General features: G+C 36.0%; 1 protein-coding gene across 4 annotated transcripts in view; it reads right to left on the reverse strand.

Moving 5' to 3' along the window:
* Nucleotides 1-12,338, reverse strand: part of FGF13 (fibroblast growth factor 13) — a 530,503-nt gene that overhangs the window by 80,033 nt on the left and 438,132 nt on the right. The gene's annotated exons all lie outside the window — the stretch shown is intronic.

Genomic DNA, 12,338 nt, shown 5'->3' on the forward strand with positions numbered 1-12,338 from the left:
TCTCCATTCTCTCAGTTCTTTTCATATAAGGAAAGCTGGCTTTCCACATTGTAAGCTTTTCTGTGCCATCTGCTTTCAGCTACAGGAAGCTTGAGTTCAGCCAAAAGAGAGAAAAATATTACACACAGTGTATTTACTTCCATGGTTGGAAGCCCATGACTATCCTTTTGCAATCAGGGTTTTTTCCAGTATCCATTATAATTTTCTCTCACTTTCCCCTTCTGACAGACAGCTAAAAGTACAATCAACTGATTGAACTTATTTTGTAACTTCTCTTGTAACCACTGACGGGCTCCAGCAATTTTAGAACCTGATTTCATAACAGAGGCTTGGATGCTCAGCTAAGGATCCCATTTTTGAGAAGATATGTGGAGCAAGGGAAGTTAAATACATTTGACCTGGGCTATTTGTTCGCTTGTTGATTTGTTTGCTTATTCTTTCAAGATTTACCAGCAACTACCACCCAAGTACAGAGGTAAGACCTGAAGAATGCCAAGCTACTAATAGCTACAGTCTATTGGGCAGTAAGTTTATCCCAGGTACTCTTACATCCTTGTTTATTCATTTAATACTTACAACAATGTTATGAGCTTATCCCCACTTTACAGATGAAGAGGTTGAGGCAAAGAGAGGGTAATGAATGTGGTCAGGTTGGAAGTGGCAGAATCAGGATTCAAATGAATGTATTCTGACTTCAGATCCCATGTTCTTAAGACTATTCTACTGCTACTGTCTCTCTCTTCGGTGACTATCCTTGGCCTTAAGTGGAAGGAAAAGAAAAGTAAACAATAAAAACACAAATGTCATAAGCACAATGAGTAGCACCATATGTCCAAAGTGCTGGGAGACCCTGAAAGGAGGTACAGCTAACTGTGGGCAGGAGGGCAGGAACTGTGATCACCTTCAGAAAGAAATATCCCACTAAAGATGACTTTTAGAGAATGAGAAGGAGCTAGGAAATTCAAATCTGGATCTAAAGTGACTCCTGGTACAGGATTATGACCAGTACATATTATTTCCTCTCAGATAAATGATCTTAGAAAACCTTGGATTTTTATGCCCTTTCACTTTGAATCCCCTGACAATAAGTTGCTCCAATATTGTAACCCTCTCTAGAAGTATGCTTCCTTGTGAAATGTTGATTACTACTATGGTTAGGAATCTTCCTGACCATATTGAGGATTGAGAAAAATAATTGGGCTATGTGGATATTCTGATGGACATTTGGGTTTTATCATTCCTTGCAAATTGATTGTCCTCCTTTCCCCACTGATCACATTAAGCACACATTGTCAATGATGACATTCAAATGTACAATTGCTATCAATTTACCACTGCCATCAGCAGATACCTGGTTCAGTAAAAGTAATGCTTTTAGAAAGATGTCAATCAAAATTAAAATTACATTGACAGGTAAGTTGCAGTGAAGCCAGCCATTCCCCTCCAGAAATAACCTGAGTGAGCTTGAAGGCCAGAGATTTGCATATGAATATCATTAAATGACTTTTATTTTGATGATGATGAAGCTTTAAGTTAACAAGTGAATTAAAGATTATAGTAACATCACTGTTCAAGCCAGGCAATTCCTCTATGTAGATTTGAATATGCCTATTAGAGAGGAACAACTAGGATTTGGTTGATATTGAAATATATTGAAAACATGTTTAAAATCTCCTTATTCATCGCATTCCTCCTCCTGACTCTAAAATATAATATGTACTTTATTTGCTAGAATATTGGTATCATTTGGTCTAAAGGAAAAAAAAAACACTTAACAGAATTGATAAGGGAAACAATGTCCTATTTCACTACATGAAGAAAAAACGTAAAGTATGTACATGCATGCATGTATGTGTATGTACCTACTCCAGGCAGGCCTCAGGAAATGCTGCAAAGCCAGTACCTTAGCCCAGATTCTCACTGTCTTTATGAGGCCCTATAGAAACCTACTCTTCAGAAAAAAAAAAAAAACACTTTAGGTTCCAGGGTTTCTTAATTATTCTCCTTCTTTAATATGGTCCCTTCCTGTATCACTGCCTTCCAGTGAGACAGCTTGTCCCTCAGATGCTCCCATCAGTGCCAGGTTAATGGGTACTAACATGCCTTCAACACACTCCAACCCCCAAACTGGCTCACACAGAGATTTTATGGAGTTAATATTAAACTACAAAAAAGCACCACTAATGGTGATATTTGAAATGACAGAATGGACTTCAGGGCAAGGGATACCTTCAAATAATCCTTCCATTCAAGGAAATTTCACCTTTATGTATATGCGGAAGAAAGGAAGTTTAGGAGGGAGGATGGAAGAGAGAATACAGGAGAGGAAAGAGTGGGGTAAATAGGGATTGAGATCAAATTCCCTTCGTGGGGCTGGGGCTGTAGCTCAGTGGCAGAGCTCTTGCCTAATATGTGAGGCACTGGGTTTGATCCTCAGCACCACATATAAATGATTAAATAAAAATTAAGGTATTGTGTCCATCTACAACTAAAAATAAAAAATAATCCTTGCATGCATGATTTTGTCAAAATTAACCCAAATACTATGTATAATTATAGTGCTCTAGTAAAAAACTTAAAAAGTCTCCTGCCAGTTCAGTTCATGAGTATGTGTGTATGTAAGTGTACATATGAGGTTGCTGAGCTGTTTTTGCTACTGATGTGGCATAAATTAATATATTTAGATGTGCACATCCTTCTTCTCCTTCATAGCCAAGGTTCTTGCAAAAAAAAAAAAAAAAAGTTTTGACTGATAATCCCTACTGCCTTACTTTATATTCATCATTCATTCTGGTTTATTATATATTCCTGGCAGTTACTCTATGTAGATTTTGGTATTCCTACTGGAGAGATACAAGTAGGATTTCGCTGGTATTATAATATACTGAAAACATATTTATAAATCTCCCTACTCACTGAATTCCTCTTTGATTGTGGTCCTTCAATTGTTTTTCTACAATTCTGTAAATTTAGCCACCATCCCTTTAGTTATTGCATCTCTTTGAATCTCTCTATTCTTCTTCTGAAACTTACTATTAAGTGCATCTTCCTTCTTTACATCATGATTCTTACTTCTCCTACTTCTCTTTCCTAGTTTCATCTATTCATCTTTCTTTGTAAAACATAGACACTTCACTCATTCCCCTCTTTAGCTAGACTTAGTGTATTATTTGACTTTGCTTGATTTTATTGGTATATACTCATACTATATTGTATATTATGCACTATATTTTATATATAACATATTATAAAATCATATATACATATATTATATACATAATTTATAATTTATCTTTGGTCATTATCAATATATCTGCTGTTTTTCACAATGTCCTTTGGCATACATTATGGATTCTACTCCTTCCTTTGACCCATTGAACATTTTGAAGATACTTGTGTTAAAGTATTTCATATTACCTTATTTCTGAATACCACTCTGAATTTTTGTCACTGTTGACTTACCCTGATGTGGTTTGTCTCCTTGTTTGTTCTGTAAATTAACCATGGGGTTATCTTTAGCAGAAGAGTTGTTTTCTGTAAAAGTCACATATGAAGCCAGGGTAGAAGAGTTATCTGTCTCTATAGTTTTGTGTTTGTTGTCTACCAGCATTTTTCACTTGTTCCAGATCAGTTTTTCTTTGAATTCCTCAGAATAGTTTAGAAATTCATATGTGAGTTCAAATTTCTTATAATCTCAGCCAATTAACATTCTGTAACTGGGCCTTGGGTCCTGATTCATCATTAACTGGGCAGGTCTTGTTGGTTCCTGGTTTTATGCAAGAAACTTGGGACTCTGTATTAGGGCTGTGGTTTCAATTTAAGCCCCACTTCTACTACTTTTGATGGCCATGTAGCATCCAATGGCTTCTTTGTTTCTTTTTATCTTATTTGACTAATCTTTCTCTACCTCTGTTTTCAGACCATTTGAATTCTTTAGGATTTTGTCCTTTAGTCTCTAATTTTCTCCCTTAATGTTTTCTTTCTAGGGATTTGCTCCATTCATTTCATGCATGTTCTTTTTTTTTTTTTTTTAAGTTGCTGAGAATAGAACCCAGGGCCTCACACATGCTAGGCAAGTTGTCTGCCACTGAGGTACAACCCCAGCCCTCAACAAATGTTCTTTTAGCATCTACTATGTGTTAGGTCAACATGTAAATATTTGGAAGTGAAAAAGGTAGTGGTGATCCCACTCTCACATGGAAATTACCTTCTAATGAAGAGGAAGATAATAACATAAATATGTAGTTATGAATGATGATGATTACTCTTAAACAGCATTCTAAGAGTAATGTAGAAGAAACAGAGATTGGAAAGTTGGGGAATACTTCTAAAAGAAAATATTTGCCAACTCTTGAAATATGGTAGGGCCAAGCCACATGGACAGTATAGAAAAGAATTACTATTTATACTGTTCACAACTTCAAAGTTCTCGATTTGCTGTCATTAGTTCAGATGGCTCCATATTATATATAGTTTCACCCCAATGCCCCACAGGACCAAAAATTAAACACATCCAAAGCTGAACTCATCTCAGCACACTGATGATTAACAGTGTCTCTTGTATCCTACTCCTGTCTAGATATACCAGTTATGTCAACCAAGCCAAAAAACTTGGGCACTCTCCCAAATGCTTACTTTTCCCCAACCCTGTATCCATGGGGTAACCTGGTACTGCAATTCTACCTCCTTAATATACCTCTGAAATTCCCATTGTTATAATACTTTACCCATTCCTATTTCATTTCTTTTTTTGCCTGAATACATCATAGCCTCCTAATGGGTTTCTCTGCCTCCTCTCTGCCTGTGATCAAACTACTCGGTTCACTGCTATAATCCTAACCTACAAAATTGATCATGGTATGCCCTATTAACAAGTCTCCAGTGGCTCTTCATATCACATACAAGCTCACTATTATCTTCCCCCAGATTTCTTTGTCACAGTTGCTTCCTGCGACTCTTTCTCTGACACACTGTATCTCAGACATATCAAAGTACTTCCTTTCCCCAAACATATCTCTCCTATCCTTTAACCACTCCAACTGCTATACTCTTGAAATTTTGATTCCATCCCATCCAGAAAAGTCTTCACAAGTGGTCACAGATATTATGTCCTCTAGGAAAATTTCCCAACTAATCCCATGTAAAGTCACTGTTTCCTCTTCTCTGTACCATAACCCCCTTCATATAGAGTTGCTATTATGACAACTATTAATTTGTCTACTTGTCTATCATTCCCTATTAAGCAATAAGCTCTCTGAAACAGGGATACCACAATTCTGTGTCCCCATATCTAGACAGAGTGAGCTAAATAAATGATAGTTTCATAAATAAATTAATTTTCTAACTCTCCTTTTGTCCCTTGGGAAAGAAGACAGGAGGCAACTGAAGCAATGAAATGCAGGACGGGTCCATGTAGATGGAGTAGATTCATGTTCAATACATATCAGAGCAAGTAGGATTCAGGCCATGTTTAAAGTACAAACAGAAGGAGTGTTCTGGCATTGAACTATGAGCAAGGAACTAATACTAATACTAATAATCAAGTTAGTGGTTATATTGGTCCATATTTTACCAATATTCTGATATTAAAATATAAATTTGTAAATATACAACACTTTAAGGTTTGGTTAAGCCTGTTTAAACAGTCGTCTTATTTACTGTGCATGAGGACTAGTGAGGCAACCAGGGTAACTTTCAACTGGATCCATTGTACAAACTGGAGGACATGGTTTATTTTGGAAAGCAGTATAGAGATTTCTCAAATGACTAGGAATGGACCCACTATATCACTCAGTTATCTCACTACTTTGAATTTTCCTCCAAAGAACTAAAATCAGTATACTATATTGATACAGGCACATCAATATTTATAGCAGCTCAATTTGCAATAGCCAAGTCATGGAACCAGCCCAGATGCCCCTCAATAAACAATTGGAAAAAATGTGGTATAAATACACAATGGAGTTTTACTCAGCTATGAAGAAGAATGAAATTATGTCATTGGTCGGTAAATAGATGGAACTGAAGAACATTATGCTGAGTGAAGTAAGCCAGACTCAGAAAGTCAAGGGTCAAATATGTGGGAACTAGAGAGAAATAAGGAATTAAAAAAAGGGGGACAGATCTCATTAAAATAGAAGGAAGAACAGTGAAATAGAGGAAGAGAATAAGGGGGAAAAGATTAGAAAGGGGAAGAAATAGCAGAATTAAATTTACCAAACTATGTCATGTGCATGCATGTACATATCACGATAAATTCCACTTTTATGTATAAGTATATTGTACCAATTAAAAATAAAAAGGTTCAATATGCTGATATTGATCAGAAAATATTAACATTATATTGTATTCACAATTACTACATAGTCTTTAAAATCATCATCCTTAACAGCTGCAAAATGTTTGAGCAAATGATTCATTCATTCTTTTAATAAATATTTGCCAAGCATAAAAAAGGAGTAAAATGGTCATGGTTTATCTAACATTATACTACTCATTTATTAATCAGTGTGGGTCCCACCTCATTCCAAAGAAGAAAAGCAGTGGCTTATAAAAAGTTGTACAAGAAAGAAAAACTGAAACACAAAGAAAAGGACATTGGAATCAGGAGAGGAGGTCAGGAAGGTTGAAAAGTCAAAGCTTCTGATTCCTTGGGTCACTCTTTTTCAGGCCAAATAGGCTGCCTCCAAAAGTTTGTTAGCCACTAAGTGATAATGGGCAGAAATTTTGTTGACATTCAAAAAAGAGTCAGTAAAAAATTTGGCCTCACAAAGCATGTAGCCCAAACAACTATGTTTTGAATAATCTCCCAACAAATGTGAGCACTGAATATTGAATCCAAACATCAATTACTGCAATTATCCTGCTTGGACTAGAAACATAACCAACAAAGGCAAGGTGAAATGAACTGAGACCACAAAGAAAATTGGTCCATGAGATGGAAGAGGCCTGGGTTTGTTTTTCAGAGCCACACATACATTATAAAAGAGGTGACTGTGTTCCTGTGGTAAACTAATTCACTTTTGATCACATAGCGTTTTAGAGATATCCATCTGCTCCCAGATTTTGATGAGAGTTTAAACAATAATGTGGCTTTACTTAGATCCTGTGCCTCAACAAGAATCACAGTTACCATTTTCCTAAGTGTTGCACTGAAATTGAAAATGATAATACCTATAAAACCTCTCCAGTGCTGACATTTCCAAGTCTCTTTTCTAGCACAAACAAAATTAGAAAATGGAAAATATAACCTTTCTTGCCCTGTAGTTTCTTCACAAGGTATAAAAATTGAAAGGTAGTCTACATTTTAGAGTCATGACCAACTAGCAGGAATAATAATGATGATGATGATAAGAATGATCATCATAATAAAAACAACTAACATTTTCCAAGTGTTGACACTGGGTCAAGAACTCTTCTAAATAAACATGTTAGCTTATGCAAGTCTCCCAACAATTCTATAAAATAGGAACTCTTCCTATTCCCAGGTCATACATGAGAAAGTTGAGGCACATTGATACTAAAAACATTGCCTAGGGGCTGGGATGGTGGCTCAGTGGTAGAGCGCTTGCCTAGCATGTGGGAGGAACTGGGTTCAATTCTCAGCACCATATCGAAATTTTAAAAAAGGTCCATCAACAACTAAAAAATATTTTAAAAACATCAACAACAAAAACCTTGCCTAAGGTTATATAGCTAATGAATATTGGAACTAGGATACTAATGCAGACAATCCTGCTATACATTGCTATGCAAATAGTCTTAATTCATAGTTATTTGGTCAAATGAATGGATTATATATTTTATGGGTCAGTTCCAGCCTTTTCCTACTCCTTTCTGCTTGTTTTCTATTTATATCATTGTCAATTGTCATTCTAGTAGTAGAGGCTCAGGGAAGGTAAGGATGCCACCAAGTTTTTAGAAAGTTGTATGAACTTCTTAAAGAAATGAGAATATTTTTCTTTTCTGATTTTGCTTTCCTCTATGCTCATTGCAGTGATTTCTATCATCTCTTACAGTTTTGAAATCACTTCTTCACATGTATACTGCTAATCTCATTGTTGCCATGGAAATTTAGATCAACACCATGAGCCAGGGCCTAATTTGCACATTCTGTTGATTAGCAGGGGTATTTGCTAATCCTTGCCAAACATTCCTATCCACTACCATGACTAATCTTACCAGTTGGCGATATATAGGATTCATGAATGTTAGGAACTGATCCTCTGAGGTTATTTAACACTTCAGTTCTGTTCAGTAACAGCTTAATTAAACCTCAAGGGAGAAAAGGTCGACAGAAAAAAAATAAAATTTCATCTTTCAAGAAATTAGTTAGCAAGAAGAGAAAGAATTCACTGCTGTCAGGAAGAACAAAGAATAATGCAATGCAACACAAAGGGTCCAGTTCATGTGGGTATTCTAGAGTTGATCATCCTAATCAAAAGGTAACTATCATTTCTTAACAGTCTTTTCTGTGATTTTTGGTGTGCTAGGTGCTTCTGTATGTGCTATGCCATTTAATTTTCACAACAATCCTATCAGGTAAGTTTTAAAAAAAACAAGTTAAGGAAATGAAGATGTTGAGAGATTGAGTTATATGTCCAAAATGAAACACTGAATAAACAATACTATGTGGTTGAATCCAGGACCCCTCTGAGTGTGTTCAAATTCTTCCACACCACTGGGGTAGGACTCTATTTTGCAGCTTACTTTCCCTCTAATACCTTGATTCTCTGGCGTATAGAAATAAAACCAATGAAGAGAAGCTACAAAGGAACAGATTAGAATTCATTTTTAATGAATTCATTTTAACAATATGGACTGTCCAAAGTAGGTAGCACAGATTTGTGGGAGGTAATCAAATGCTGTCACTGAAAATATTCATAGAGGGGTTGAAGTAGCATACAAACCTGTGCCAATGCTTAGCCCATATTGTGGAAGGAATTCTTGAATTTAGTGGATGATCCAATCACATTATCATGGATCAGTCTGATATAGCCTCTACATAAAGACCACTGGAGAAATGCTAAGCAAGAGAAAGTATCCCTTGTTAGAGGATCAGTAACAGCTCAAAACGGAGGAGTTAGTAAAGAGTAGGCATAGGTTCTTAGAGGCTAGCATTGGTCAGATTATAGTTTTAGCGCTGAAGTCTCTTAAATATGGCTCTTACAAATTCAGGTCAAAATCTGTAAGGTAGGTAGGTTGCTAGAACAGTCAGTGGTCTTATCTTTATGACACATAAGCCATGATGAGTCACTGTTAAAATAGTCTGAGCTGAAAAAACAAAATATGAAAGACTGTCACAGACCAGAGGAGACTAAGGAGACGTGACGACTAAATACAATGTCCAATCCTGGACTGAATCCTAGAACATGATAAGGGCATTAGTGGAAAAACTGATGAAATCCAAATAAAGTCTATGGCTTAGTTGATAGTAATGTACCAGTGTTGGTTTCTTATTCTTTACAAGTGTACTCTAGTATGCAAGATGTAAATTCAGGGTAAAATGCATGAAACATACATGTACTATCATTACAATTTTTCTATAAATCTTAACTTATTCAAAAAATTAAAGGTTCATTAAAAATTTTTGAGGTTCATTTTTCTCACACATCATGGTTTGCTCCAATTGATCTGTTTTGTGAATGATAGTTCAATATGTTTTACAAACTGATTTGTTTCACTTCGTATCATGAACTGAAAACCACTTCAGAGGCCATGTAGTGTAATGCAAACACAGTTTCTACATAAGTTGACTTATAAGGAAACAAGTAATGGGATAGATTATGGGGTTGGAAAAGATGTGTATAAAATGAGATCTAAATACTGCATTCATTCATTTTTTTCCTAATTGTATAATATCCTGAGCTAAGGGGACCATTCTGAGTGTACAAATAATATTGCACCAACAGGAATTTAGGGATAAAATGCACAACTTTTGTCACCACTATCCCCGGTGTTACATGTGAAGAAGTTATATATACATGTGAAGAAATGATTTCAAAACTGTAAGGGATGGTAGAAATCATTGTAATGAGCATAGAGGAAAACAAAACCTGAAAAGGAAAGCAACAAGCCAAGACTAGGGAAACCCATGATATGACTATAACCAGAGACTACAACTCCCTGGGTCTAACGACCAGTGTAGAAAGTCAAAACAAGTTAAGAATGCTTCTAAAAAAAAAAATGAATAGCTTCTTCATGTCCCACTGAATTAGAAACTGTATCCTTATTTCTCTTAAGAAGTACCATGTGATTTCTCAGCATTAAGACTGCCAGCACCACACATTATGAATGTCAAGTCTTTATCTCTTCAAAAGAGCTAGCTGCAGAAGGTGTTTATGACTTCAGTAGAGAAATGCCATTTAGGGCAAAGAGTATTGATAATACAATGGCTTCTGTCCTAGCTGGGGATATTTGGCATATGTTTCCACCAATACTTACTTTCATGTGCTCAGGAAGCTTGACATTCCTTCCTCCATACTCCCTGCAATAATAGTGATAGTATTGGTAATGGGCAAAGCCTTACCTTGCATTGGCAGAAGTAAGGCCTAGGCATTATAATAAGACAATTGGTGTGAGTTTTTATTATTTTTATTTTTTGATACCAGAGATTGAACCTAGGGATGTTTAACCACTGAACCACATCCCCAGCCCTTTATAATATTTTATTTAGAGATAAGTTATAATTAAATTGCTTAGGGCCTTGCTAAGTTACTGAAGCTGGCTTTGAACTCATGATCCTTGCCTCAGCCTCCTGAGCCACTAGAATTATAGGTATGTGCCACCACACCCCGCCTTGGTATGGGTTTTTACATAATAATTAGAAGCAGTATTTAGGTGTAGTCAAGGTGTATTGTGATTTCCACTTTTCAAACTAATAGGTTTGTTGGAATGATGGAAATAAGCCTCTTGGGTTTGAGTCTCAGTTCTCCCTTTACCTAGTTATGAAACTTTATGAAAGCTCTACCTACACACCGGGCTTCTGTTCTACATATGTAAAATGACAGATAAAAGTTATATGACCTCCAAGGCCTAGGAACAAGAAACCCCTTTGAAATTAATCAGTCCACCACTAATCAGAAAGACAATGGCTATGGGAATTAATCCCATAGCCACCATTCAGTTGATACCTCAAACCAAAAAAGTCAAGAAGCATAGGAATGCTGAAGCCCCAGGGCAAGCTCTCTACTTAGTATATAGGATACTGGACTCTATGGCAGAGTTAGGAGTATGGGGTTTGTAGCTAGGAAACTCAGGTGGAACTCTTGATTCAGTAGCATGTAACATATATGACCTTCAAATGATATTTAATTTTTTGTTCCTCATTTTTTTATACTGCAAAGTGATAATAAGTACAGCATCTACTCTACCTTTCTAGGTTAATTGTGAGAATTAAATGATTAATATTTGTAAAAAGTTAGTACATACTTGGTATGTTGTACATATTCACGAAATTGTAGTTACTTATTTTGTAATTTTCTTATTTACAGATACTGTGTTTTTATTAGAGTTAGCTTTATCTGCATATATGTCTTGACAAAAGCAGCCAGAACCTCCTGTTTACTGTAGATCAACTAAAATGACTAATAGTTGAGACCTCCAATGGTCTCCCATCTCCTCAGCTTGCCATGATCTGGACTTTCTGAAATGGAGAGGAATAACAAGGATACATAACAATAACAAGTAATAAGAGTAACAAGTACATATAAGCATACTTATTCTATGTATCAAACACTGGTCCCTTTGATGCATTGATTAATCTAATCCTACTGATGAGGTGGATACTATTAATGACCACCTAATTTGGGGATGATAAATCTGAGGCATAGGGTGGTTAAGCAGCTTGCCCAAGGAGCAGTTAGGAGACATCAGAGTCAAGATTTGGACCCAAACAGACTGGCTCTGGAGTCCCTGCTTTTAATATTTTGCTTTGCTGCCATCATAATACCTTGTATTTGTTAAGTGCCTAGCAAATGCCAAACTCAGTACCAGCTATATCTTTCATACTTAAACTACTGCTGTAAGGTAAGTATCATGTTTACCTAAATTTTTATAGATATGAAAGTGATACTCAGAAAGAATAAGTGACTTGAAGTATTTTCCCTATGTTTTTGAGGATGTGGAGAAAGGGGAACCCTCACACACTGTTGAAGAGAATGTAAATTAGTACAGCCATTATGGAAAAGAGTAGTATGGAAATTCCTCAAAAACTGAAAATAGAACAACCATATGATCCAGCAATCCCACTACTGGGTATATATTCAAAGGAAATGAAATCAGTATGTCAAAGAGAAACATGCACTTCCATGTTGTTATGGTTTGGATCCTTAATGTTC

This window comes from Spermophilus citellus (genome assembly GCF_964194105.1).
Source record: "Spermophilus citellus genome assembly, chromosome: X".
Lineage (NCBI taxonomy): Eukaryota > Metazoa > Chordata > Mammalia > Rodentia > Sciuridae > Spermophilus > Spermophilus citellus.